This window comes from Pelodiscus sinensis, chromosome 1 (genome assembly GCF_052426305.1).
Source record: "Pelodiscus sinensis isolate ZL-2025 chromosome 1, ASM5242630v1, whole genome shotgun sequence".
Classification (NCBI taxonomy): domain Eukaryota; kingdom Metazoa; phylum Chordata; order Testudines; family Trionychidae; genus Pelodiscus; species Pelodiscus sinensis.
In genome coordinates, this window is record NC_143052.1 from 104,739,822 (window position 1) to 104,752,335 (window position 12,514).

Here is a 12,514-nt window from a genome sequence, read left to right on the forward strand (position 1 = left end):
TAAAATGAAATGGAGATGAAAAGTTTAAATGTGTTGTCTGCTGGGCTGGTTCCTCACAGACCATAGTCTCTGCCCTTTCCACAATTGTCTGACCTTCAGAACTAAGTGAATTCTGCTGAGTACCATTGTGCCACCTCTGGTTCCTGACTTTCCTGCCTGTTTAATTTTTATCCAGTGTTTGTGTGAATGTGAAGTGCTCCATTATTTCTGCAACATTCTCTGCTGCTCTCCTGCTTCCAGATCATGCCAACAGAAGTACAGTCACAGTGGCAGGTGACACTGACTTCGTGCTTCTAATAGACTTCTGAAAAACAAGTGGGTGGGGTGGGCGTGGGGAGGTGGCTCTTGCCAATTGAATGATACAAACATATTCTAGCTCAGCCTCTGATCTCTGGCAGAATTAAACTCTCCAGCTTTTTGTAAAGCATCAGCACTAATACCAGATGACAATCTCCTTTACCAGGCTCTTGGTGTTTAGAAGAAATACCAGTTACAAGCAGAATCCTCTGGACTGGAAGATGCAATATGTGTGTTACAAAAACCTGATTAAGATGACCTTTTGGTTAATCCTACAGGTTTGGCCAGAGATTTGTTTCCTTCTCAGGTTTGGATAACTCATGCAAATGATGCCAGAGTGAAAATATCTTCTAAAACTGATGCCTGAAAGCCTCAGTAACAATTATGAATGTTAAAATGGAAAAGGTCTTCATTGCATATCCCTTTATTTGGGATTGAACGGAAGAGGAGTGTGAAAGCTGTGTTTGGGTGATCAGGGGGCAATGCATTCTAAAGCAGAGTGATCCCAAGATGGCACATTGTGTTAGTGAGCTATCATTTTTACAGATTTCTGATCCAGTTTCAGATTTGCTTTTCGGTATTTTCCTTGTTTTTAAAGCCCTGAATGTGGCAGGCTAGTTATTTCCAGACTATTTATCCACAACCCACCATGACAGCTGAGGTCAACTGCAATGATACAAATGATGGAGCCAACTGTAAAAAAGGAGACTTGAGAAGTCTCTTAGCTGTTGAACTCATACTGGAGATAACCCTGAGTCTTATCTACTTCAGGAAATATGTAACACTCATCTTTTGAGGGTGACCTTCCATAAGGTCACTGACAATGGCCCACACGCTGCCCTCCATCTGTCGCTCTGGAGCAGGAGAGAGGCTGAACTAACACATTTTGATAAAGAATCCCACAATATGTAACATTTTTTCGTGCTACACATGATTTTAACTTTTTCTGGGTATTTGTTTTTGGGTATACTTTTAAATTTATTACTGATCAACCTTTAAAGGTGTTGTCTGATGTAGTAATAGCTACCTGGATGTTTGAAATGACACAATAAAATGGATAAATGTATAAAGCTGGATATTGTTATAGCAACGGTGCACATCCACAACACATATTTCCAGCAGAACTGTGCGTGCCCATTCTTGCCCTCTCATGCTATGTCTATAATACAGAGTTTTTGCAGAAAAACAGCTGTTTTTCTGCAAAACTCACAAAGCGTCCACACCTCAAGCGTGTTTTTGCGCAAAAGAATTGAAAGAACAGGAGTTTTTGCACAATAGGTATTCCTCTTTCTACGAGGGAGAAGCCTTTTTGCAAGAGTTCTTTCGCAAAAAGGTGTGTGTGGACAGAGAAAGGGATTGCACAAAAAGAGGAAAAAGCACAGTTGCCTTGGTGGCCATTCTGTGCATACCAATCAGTGCTTACTTTCAAGAGAGCATCCATGCAGTCTGGATGCTCTCTTTCACAAAAGCGCATCGCTTTTGCAGTGTGGTCGCACTCTTGTGCATTAAGTTTTTGCAGAACATCTCTTCCGATAAAAGCTTTTTGTGCAATAAGCCTGCAGTCTAGAAGTAGCCTCAGACTTGCAGACTCGGCACAAAAAGTTAGTCCATGATAGGAAATTTTTGATGAGTTGAGAGAGGGGAACAGGGTGTGAAATCAGCGCATACACATGAGCTGTTACTATCTTAGTTTTTGCTTTGTGGGATGGCAGAAAGGAGTCAAGGTAGATCTAAGTTAAGGGTTCAACACAATGATCAGCTTGTTTACAGGTAGGTAGTCAGTGAATGCATTCAGCTTTCACTTTTTTTCTAATTAACCTTTTGGATAACCTGGGGTAGACAACTTTGATTATCAGCACTGATGTGATCTCCTTTCAGAAGCATTTGACCTTGAAGAGAAATTCCTAGGTAAGAGTACTATGTCTGCTTCAATAATGAAGGGCACTGCAATAGTTTGCAATGGTGTGTTAAACTTCATAATGAGATTGAGACAAAACTGTAGGACTACAAAGCAGTTCACTTAAACTTAGTCTCCCTGATTCCAAAATAGCATGGGGTTATCCCCTCCTCCCATCTCCCAGACATGTTTTTTATTGTAATGCTTGAATTAAAGAAGGGCTATGGGCACCATGCCTAATATTGCATTTTGAAAGTTCACATGGTGAAGAATTCTTTTAACCTTTACAAATGTGTGACTTATATTTAAGAACACAGCTTTAACTTGCACAACTTCACATATGGAATAACATGAGGGGAGCTCAAAAAAATAGCTGGTAATGAAGTGGCTCTGATTTCTTTGGCAGAAATGTCTTCTCTCATTTCTGGTTCATGATTCATCACTTCTGATGATAATTAGTGTAGCCAACTGAATACAGACTGGATGGCTTGGGACCCGATTGAATCTTACCCAGGTGAGGGTTGTCTGGAAGACACTGCCTCATGATGATTCCCTAGTTCCTTATGTGAAATTAATTGGTGTTTCAGTCCTGTTCCTTCCAGCCATCATGAAGCCAAACTTCATGGTTGGCACTGTACTTGGGCTGTAAGTCTCAGCAAAGTGGTCATGAATTGCATAGGCAGGAAAACTGCACTAGTCCTTTGAGCAGTCCCTGCAGGTAAAAGGTGAGACACATTAGCTAAAGCAAGCATGTTTTGCTGTTGGTGCACCAATTACAGGGGTTAATACAAGGCTTTCTTCAGTACTGTCAATCTTACATTTTGTATTTGTATTCTTTTACTTAGTTACTACTTGTAACACATTGAGAGAAAATCTCTTCTCATTTACGCTCCTGCCACTGTGCTGAAGGCATTGGGGTTATATAGGTGGATAAAGTAGAATTTGCCCAGCATGTTGTTCTTCCTCCAACAGTAGATCAGATTACAAAATATACAGCCAATGAGTTTTTCCTAATGTACAAAGTCAGTATATCAATTTTCAGCCCTAGCCTAGTATCCTTTACCCTTAGCTTGTTAAGTGTTCCATGCCTGCTTTAAAGAAAAAAACGCAGCTTTTTCTCTACCTATGATGTATAGATGGAACAACCACCTTCTTTTTATTACCTCCTTATATGTCAGAGGTCTGTTTTTGCCACATATACCCTTCTATTACACACCTGCATGTCAGATAATCAGAACAAGGTTCTAGAAGATGAGAGGGAAAGACAATTTTACAGAACCATACATTAAAAGATAAAGATACTTGTCTTGATGAATATGACAGAAAGAATTGGGAGAGTGGGCCTCCAACATGGAATGTATGAAAGGCTGAAAAATAACTTGGATTTATAGCATTGTAGAAAAGAATAGAGCCTCTGACCTAGGACAAAGGAAACAATTGTGAGGGGGCCTGGGTATGATCTTTACCTCTGTTACAGCATTCTTCCTCTGGTAGGTGGAGATATTTGTCTTGTCTGTTTCCTTAAAAGCATGTTTGCTCTTGAACAATGACACACAATGTATGCTGTTGAGTATTAGTTGCTATTTGTGTACCGGGATACTGAGTAATTTATTTTCTCTGGAAGAATTCTTTACATGCTTCCTATTTCGTCCTTTCTGGCACTTGGTACACATTACCACTTTCTAGCAACCCCTTAATACAGTTTCTTCCCTCCTCCCCCCCAAAAGAATTGTTGTTCTCCAGCTTAAAACTTCAATCTTGTGCAGATGTGACTACTCCCATATAGTCCTAGTGACTATATATAGCACCTTGTTGCATATACGATTGTATTTATTTGCTACCCAAAAGAGGCCCTTACAAAAGCAATATAGATCAACATAGTAGGGACTGAACACCAATTTTAATAAAACAGCAGGTGAAATACATCTGAGTAGATGGGGCACCAGAGATTTGCTGTGGGCCTCCAGCATCAAAGATTCACTGCTCTTGCAGCAGTGGTGAATGGATACCCCAGAAGATTACACTATGGCAGTGTCTACATTGGCAAGATTTTGCGCAAAAGCAGCCACTTTTGCGCAAAATCTTGCCACCTGTCTACACTGGCCGCGAATATTTGCACAAGAACACTGACTTTCTAATGTAGGAAATCAGTGCTTTTTGCGCAAATATTCTGACGCTCCCTCTCAGGGATAAGCCCTCTTGTGCAAGTATTCTTGCGCAAGAGGCCAGTGTAGACAGGCAACGTTAATTTCTTGCGCAAGAAAGCCCAATGGCTAAAATGGCCATCGGAGCTTTCTTCCGCAAGAGAGCGTCTACACTGGCACGGATGCTTTTGTGCAAAAGCACATGCCATTATAGACGCTCTCTTGCACAAATACTTTAACGCAAAAACTTTTGCGTTAAAAGTATTTGTGCAAAATCATACCAGTGTAGACATAGCCTCAGTCTATTAACAGCAGTGGGTACAGTTCAGGCAGTGACAATGGAAGCTTCCCCATAACACCAGTTTGCTTCAGCTCCAACTGGGCTGCGGCATCCAGGCAAGAGGGCAGCTTGCGCTCTGCACCATTCAATTAATAGTCTTTCTGCTGAGATTGCTAGTAGTGGGTGGGTTTTATGTGGCCACCTGGCTACTGGATTTTGATTATTTAGTTCTTATAGGCTGATGAACACCCATCTGATGGTAACAGCGGAAATGAAAGGCACTATAGCCAATCCCCTGGACCACTCAATCACTCCCTTTCTTGTTTCTTCACTGGTTTTTACTATGAATGATACTCCTGCCCCTTTTATATTGGTTCCCTTATGAATACTTCTGCAGTTGTGACTTGCCTTCCCCTGTCCTAACTGAAAGTTTAAAAGATTCAATGATAAAAGAGCAGTAATTGACAAAGAAGATGGCCTAATTTGGTAAAGGAATAAGATTTGGCTCGGAAGATATAACTGTACATGCTATTGGAAAGAATGGCTAGGATGGGAAAGGGAACACACTTGTTTACCCAAAGTATCCAATTTCCAGACAGTGCTTTAACAAAGGGCAATGAGCCTATTGCACAGTTTATTCATCGGTTAAAGCTTCTTTCTCAAAAGAAGTGTTAAGAGGGAAAAGTTCAATCCTCTGATCAAACACAAGACCTTGCCTAACCCTGGGTCTTTGCACATACACTAAATAAACAGTCATAACCACTTTAGAGCATCCGCTTTCTTGATTTAATGTCGTTTTATTTCTGTGACTCACTGTACTCACAGGTACTGTCCTTTACCTTTCTAATTCAGGCAAAATGCTCATTGCCTAGTCCAAAGAGTTTGTCTCTGAATAATTTTAGGGGGATATAATTGGAAAGAATTGTAGTTAGCAAAGTGGTAGAAGTTCCATTTGTTAGTAAAAGGTTTTCCATGCAGAGTGTAGCCACAAAGGCATTTAATACAAAATAACTTATAAGGATAGAATAGACATTTCTGGATGAGGACTTGCTCTCTCAAATTTCAAGACCTTCATCTTTCAGGGCTGGCTCGATATCATTTATTTGACACTATATTACAGTGCTGGGACATGATGAATTTGCACCCCAGGTGGTAACCCCTCTTTGGTGCTAGTAATATAATTTCAGATGTCTTCCATATCATCAGATGATTGTACTGTACTCGGGTGATTGATTTAAAGGCACTTATGCTAACAAGATAATTTGTAGAAATGGTTTAATCAATTTTCCATCAATGGGAATTTTCCATCAATATTCTTAAAGGAAAAATGCAGCTTCTCCAAAACTGAAAATTTCCAGGGGACTTTTGCTGAATTTTTTTTCAATTTTCCCCAAAGGAAAATCAAAACTAATTTTTTGGGGGGGTTGATCCAAGATGAACAATTTCGATTGCTGAAACAAACAAACAGTGTTGGTCCATTTGACACACAATATGTATCTTGCCTGAGCTGCAGTAGTGACTGATGTCCCCATTCTCCTCATGTTCCTCATGTCCCCATTCTCTATGGGCTGGGGTATATGGCTGAATGATGTCTTCCATGGTGCACCTCTGTCTCCCCTCAAGTGGAATCAAAGTGGTGATACAGTATGGGAGACGAAGACTGACCCAGGGGCCTGGCCTGGCACGTAGAGGGCATGAGGAACTCAAATTACAACTTTGGTGATGTACTGAGACAGCTCGTTATGATGCAGATTAATGCTGAACTGACCCAGAATGTTTCAACCAACTGACAAAATGAAGCATTTGGATTCACGATTTTTTTTAAATTTGCCTTGAAAATTCTTTTTTGATATTTCAGCTCTTTGTCCCAGCTCAGATGAAAACAAATTATGAACTTAATTAGAATTTCCCAGTGAATGGAAATTCCAATTTCCTATCAGCTGTAATTATTTGTATTGCTGGTAACATGTTCAGAGGGAAGAATATGAACAAGGCTATTTTCTATAATTTGTGAATAAATGTTGCTGTATTAGAACAGAATTTGGTTGAAGACATCCAATTTTTCTACATTTTTACAATTTATGTTCTAATATTTCAGACTTTCCTCTCTCTAATCTTGTTTACTCCTTAATATAAAACAGATTGTAATCTTAGGAACTGTGATTCTAATGTTCAGTTTTTAATTAAATCCAAAGACAAGAATGCTTAATGAATATGAAAACAGAAACCTCCCAGGGTTTCCTTAATTTCAGCTATGACCGGTATTAAGGTATGATTATAACTGCATGCTAGGAATCTCATAAGGGTTCACATATTTTTTTAAATCATACTCTGTGGTTGAAATGGCCTTGTGCGTATGGTATGGGAAACATTACTTGTTTGAATCAAGTATCAGGAAGCCTTTGATTAGTAAGCACTGAGAACAATTGGATGTTTTCCTTCCTGTTGCTTTTTATGTGATTGAATTTACTTTGAAAGTAAGATATTGGCATCATTGGTAAGTTTAGATATAGCATAAGGACTAGCTGTAAACTTCCCTAACACCAATTGGCTAAGTTTGCCTCAATTCCTGCTGTGTACCTCATACTATTTTTGGACCTTGACATGGCTATAGCGAAACAAATATCTAGATATTCAGATTGTCCCCCTAACCCTAGTTTCTGAACACTTATATTTCAACTTTGAAATGTAACAACCCTTGTTATTCCACACCTTATTCTCTCAATTAAAGAGCACCGATTAGGCAGTTGGTTGGTTCTTGTTCAGGAAGTGAGCAAATGCAAACTAGGAAGAGTCCAAAATAATTTTCAGGTGATGTAAGCAAAACTTAAATTTGAGCTTACAGAAATAAGAGGCTAGTGAATGACTAATCCATTACTCCACCTAGCACCTCGGTTTTTGTGCGGCTAATTGGACTTAACCTTTACATGACTGAAATGTACTTTATTATTTTTGTATTATCATAGTGCCTAGAATACCCACTCATGCATCCCATTGTGCTAGGCGCTGTTCAGATACAATAGAAAGACAGCCCTTGCCCCATTTGGCTTATAATCAAAATAAGAAATAAGAGACTGATACAGAAAGATGATTTAGACTACATCAAGGGCGCTATTTTGGGAGAGTAGGGAGAGCAGCAAGAGTACGGGGCAAGTGCTTGCATTCTGTGCATGCCTCTCACACCTGGCTGGTGAACGGAGCTCACCAGCCAGGTGTGAGAGGCACGCACAGAATGCAAGCACTTTCCCCTGACTCCTTTAGCATTCAGAGAATAGGATGAAAAGCAAGCTGCACCCTGGAGTGCACTGCTGCTGCCCCCACTACCTCCTGAAATGGCACCTTTGGACTAAATTCATGTTTTTCTTCTGTCAGAAATTTCTTAATTTATGTTGCTAGGCTAAGGCAGTGATTTTTCAGCTTTTTTTCATTTGCAGACTCCTAAAAAATTTCAAATGGAGATATGGACCCCTTTGGAAACCTTTGTGGCATATAGGTTGAAAGCTAATGTTCTATGGTAACCTTTTATGGATCCCTTAGACAATCTGCGGAGCCCCAGGTATCTATGGACCCCCCCCCCCAAGCTGAAAACTGCTGGACTAAGTATATGCTAATGAGCAATTAATTGCATGCCTAGTTGCTGTTAAATAGTGGATATAAATGTACTGAAAACATTTGGTTATCGGCATCTGACAATAGCCATTTTTGTACTTGGCGTCACTTGCTGTGTAATCTGTTGATAATGGGTATTGAAAAGTTGCTCGTTTTATAGTGTCCCACTTTCACTTTCTAAAAACGAAATATTTTTTGTGAAAGATGACAGACAGTCATAGAATTTAGAAATGGACTGGATTATTATCCAGTCTTCAGGGCAGTGCAAAAATATTCTACTATGTAGTACGCAGCTCTCTGAAGTTCAAGCTACAGAATGGCTACGTCTACACTGGCCCCTTTTCCGGAAGGGGCATGTAAATTTCACTAGTCGTCGTAGGGAAATCCGCGGGGGATTTAAATATCCCCCGCGGCATTTAAATAAAAATGTCCGCCGCTTTTTTCCGGCTTTTAAAAAAGCCGGAAAAGAGCGTCTAGACTGGCCCCGATCCTCCGGAAAAAGTGCCCTTTTCCGGAGGCTCTTATTCCTACTTTGAAATAAAGTAGGAAAAGGGGCCAGTGTAGACGTAGCCAATAAGTATGGTATAAACAGTGACAGTGCAAGTTCACCTGTATGTCCCCTCTTTGTTCTGGGAGGGGGGTTTAGTTCAAATGCTAGGCTCATTTAGTTCTTGGCCAATCTCAGGCTACCAACTAGCATCAATTGGATTGAAATAGTCAACTAACTTCCTTTAGGCCACAAAACAGTTGTTAGATGCCAGTGACTAAATCATTACCACCTTTGCCCTCCTAGAGGAAGACTACCTTTTTTGCTTTGCCAGTGCTGTACATTAAACTGCCTCCACTCTGGCCTCTGCTTCAGCTCCCTTTTGTCTTTCATGCGCTATCCCAAAACTTTAGTTTTACTTATCAGTGTTCTGTGTAGCTGCTTATGCCACAGAACTCCCTCCTCATGTTCAGGACCAATGTTTTATATTCCAGGGATTTATAATTCACCCACTAGTACTTTCCTCTTCTCTTATGCAACAGTATTTGCTTTTGCTATTAAATGCAGAAAGTGTCAGCTGTGCTTGAGGTAAATCACTAAGTTAATAACCATGACAATAGGCCTAAATAAACAGTCATCCCTTAACGTAAAGGCTGCTCTCATTCTTAAACTTCATTTATTTGTTTTCTTTCTCCTCCTCCCAGTGTTATTTGCTAGGTGGAGTATGAACAAGGGAGATCCTGGGGCATAATTCTCTATAAGGATCTCTAACAGGAAGAAAAGTACTTTATTGGTTTATGACTGCAAACGCTCATCAGTTTATGCCTTAAGCCATTTTGCGGTTAGGTGACTGAAAATTTAAGTTCGCAATATCAATTATAAAGTAACACCCATGGGTGTATGCCTGAGCCAAGGGAAGAGAAAGGCAGGGATCTTTAAGTCTAGATGCAAATTTAGTAGAAATTGCTGCTGCTGCTGCAAGACAGGCATTAAAAAGTTAGTATACAAGGATGGGGGGTGGGGGGAAATGGGAAGTGTGACAGGACAGTATTTATTTATTTGATATTTATACAGCAATGGCACCCAGAAACCCATCAGGAGCAGGGCACGTGTTTGGTACTGTATAAATGCAGACCATCACAGTTTGCAAAAGAAGAGGAGTGATACATGAAAGGGGTCAGGGGAGGGATACAAATGAAGTGTGTGCAGGTTACATACACACATGAAGGATTTAAAAAAAAATTAAAGTATTTAATGCTCTTAATCTAACAAACATTAATGAACTAATTTCTAATAAGCCTCATGGCAGAAGGTGGGGTGTGTAGGAGGGAAAGAGGGGACTTCTAGATCACTGTGGAGGAAAGCCTCAGACTGTGTGAGAAGCTGACCAGTGGCCAGGGTTAAGTAGGAGTAGTACTTGGGGGGGGGGGAATAATTCTGAGCTAAAAGGTTACAAATGGAAAGTGGCTGGGGTTAAGTAGGAATAGTGCTTTTGGGGAGCATTCTGTGCCAAAAGACTAAAAATGCTGTGCATACTGTTTTAAAATTCTGCATATTTTGTCAAAATGTCAATTTTAATTATTTTGGTAACTTATTTCAAAATATCCTATAACAAAGTAGACAACAAAAAACATTCAGGAAATGTTTTTGATAAATAGATTCTTTCCTAGGCATACTAATACAGAACTTCATTTAGATTGCAATACAGAGACTTGGGGGAGTCAGAATTAATGGAGAAGCCCACAGAGAGGAAAGTAATTGCTGGGAGTGAAACTGGAGGGGGGTGAGAAATATGGAACAATTGTTTGTTTGTTTTTGTGGGGGGAGGGGTTGTTAGAGACTTAAGGAGCCTCCCCCTTGCAGACTCTGCTCAGCCTCTAGCCTCTCTTTCAGTCAAGGACATTTGCCCAGTCCCTGTCTCTTCCTGCATCCCCCTCCCAGCATCCTTATGTATCCCTTCACTCATTCCCATTCAGTCTCTGGCTCATTGTTGTTCCCCCATTAGCACCTATGCCCCTGCTCTAGTCTACATGACTCCCTCAGCAGCCCCATATGTGCCACTCTGTCCCATACCATTTCCCCTCACTTGGCCCTCCAAGGCAGGTTGCTGTAAGAAAATCAGCCTCTGCTCTCCTTTCTGTGCCTGAACACCTGGTCGTCTGGCACCACAGCTGCCCCTGGTGGGTGAAATGTGTAACTGTGACACTTCTCCAGCAAAATGGTATTCTGAAGAGAAAAAAAAAATCTGGAAGGGTGGAGTATGAATTCTGCAGGAAGTAGAACACGCACAGTGACAAGGGACTTTGTAGGTAAAGTCAAATAGTGTGAACTGTTTGGCACAAAGCTGGCTAGAAATGGAATCCCTGCTCTTCAGGACATTTTGGCATTTCAAAACTTGTCATTCCATAGTCAAATTAAGAGTCTAGGTTTCCCACAACAGAACGTTGAAACAGTGTTGCAATGATTTCCCATTAAACATTATTAAAACAATACATTTCCACAAAACAAGCTAGTTTAGCTCAGTCAGCATTTTTCCACTAAAAAACTGTTTTATCAAAGCCTTTTTGACTAGTTTTAGGTTGTATGCTGGTGGACCAACTTCATTGACCTAGGAACGATCAATGACATACACTAGTCTGTTTTAAGCTCTTGTCTCCGCAGAAAACATAAGTAAAGAAAAAGGAGCTCTCTACTCAGCATGGGCCACAGTTCACAAGAGCTTTCCTTTCATCTTTTTGGGTCCCTGCTCTGACTGCAAGAGCCTGCCTGATCCCTGTAGTATTCACTATCCAGGACATTTGCCAGAAAGTCTCTTAACTAATCTCCCCCTGCCCCCCCCCCCCCCATTCCAGTTTCTACTACAAAACCTTCTTTATCATTCTCCAGCTCTGCTAGCCCTTTGCTGGCCTTTTTACGGGCAAAGTGCTCGTCTGTCACTTGACCTCTGGCCCCACAGCCTCAGCTGCGTTGTCACAGGTGAGGGTGGCCTGTCTCCTTTTAACTTAAAGGGATCAGTCACCCTGTGAAATGTAATTTCACATCATTTGAATGTTTAAAATCTTATGAGTGAATCTGTGGCTTAGGGTTCTACAATGTGCTGAGCACCCTGGTGGCCTTCACTTTAAGCATGTGAGTACTAATCCCCGTAGGGCCTGTGTCCTGGCAGCTTAGAACCAAGGACAACCCATGGAAGCAAAGGAGTGGGACCTACATTAACAGTTCCAATAGTGTTGTGACAACAAGGTGAGAGATTGCAAGTGTCTCATTGAAGCGCAGAAAAAAAAAATCTTGCCTGTTGTGGCTTTTGTGGAGGCTGCTGCAGTGGAAGGCTCAGAGCTGCCAAGACTCTGGAAGGCCTCCTGCCTGCTCCGCAGCAGCTGTGCGTAGCCTCCCCCCCTGCCCTGTGTTTTCATTTCTGCTTCTGAGGCGCGGGCGGAGCTTTCCCCAGGCTGTATTCTTGTCGTTATTTCATTGGCTACAGCAACTGTCACTCCTGGCGCAGCTGGGATTGGTAGGGGCCGAAGGCTCTGCTGGTTCTATTGGCCGCAGGAAAGCAAATCGATAGACCGTGGCGGGGGTTGGAGGGTGAAAGAGGAGGGGCCTCCCCATTGGGCGAAGCAGGCCAGCTTGCCCGCCCACATTCCACAGCTGGCGAGGTGTGGGAAATAGTGCAGGCTCGTCTAGTCGGGTTCCTTAATTCTGATTGGGCAGAGGCTTTGAAACCAGCCAGCTTCCCTTCAGTGATTGGCAGTTTTCATGGACGGGGGAGCCAGCGTCTGCCAGGGGTGGGGAGGGAAGGC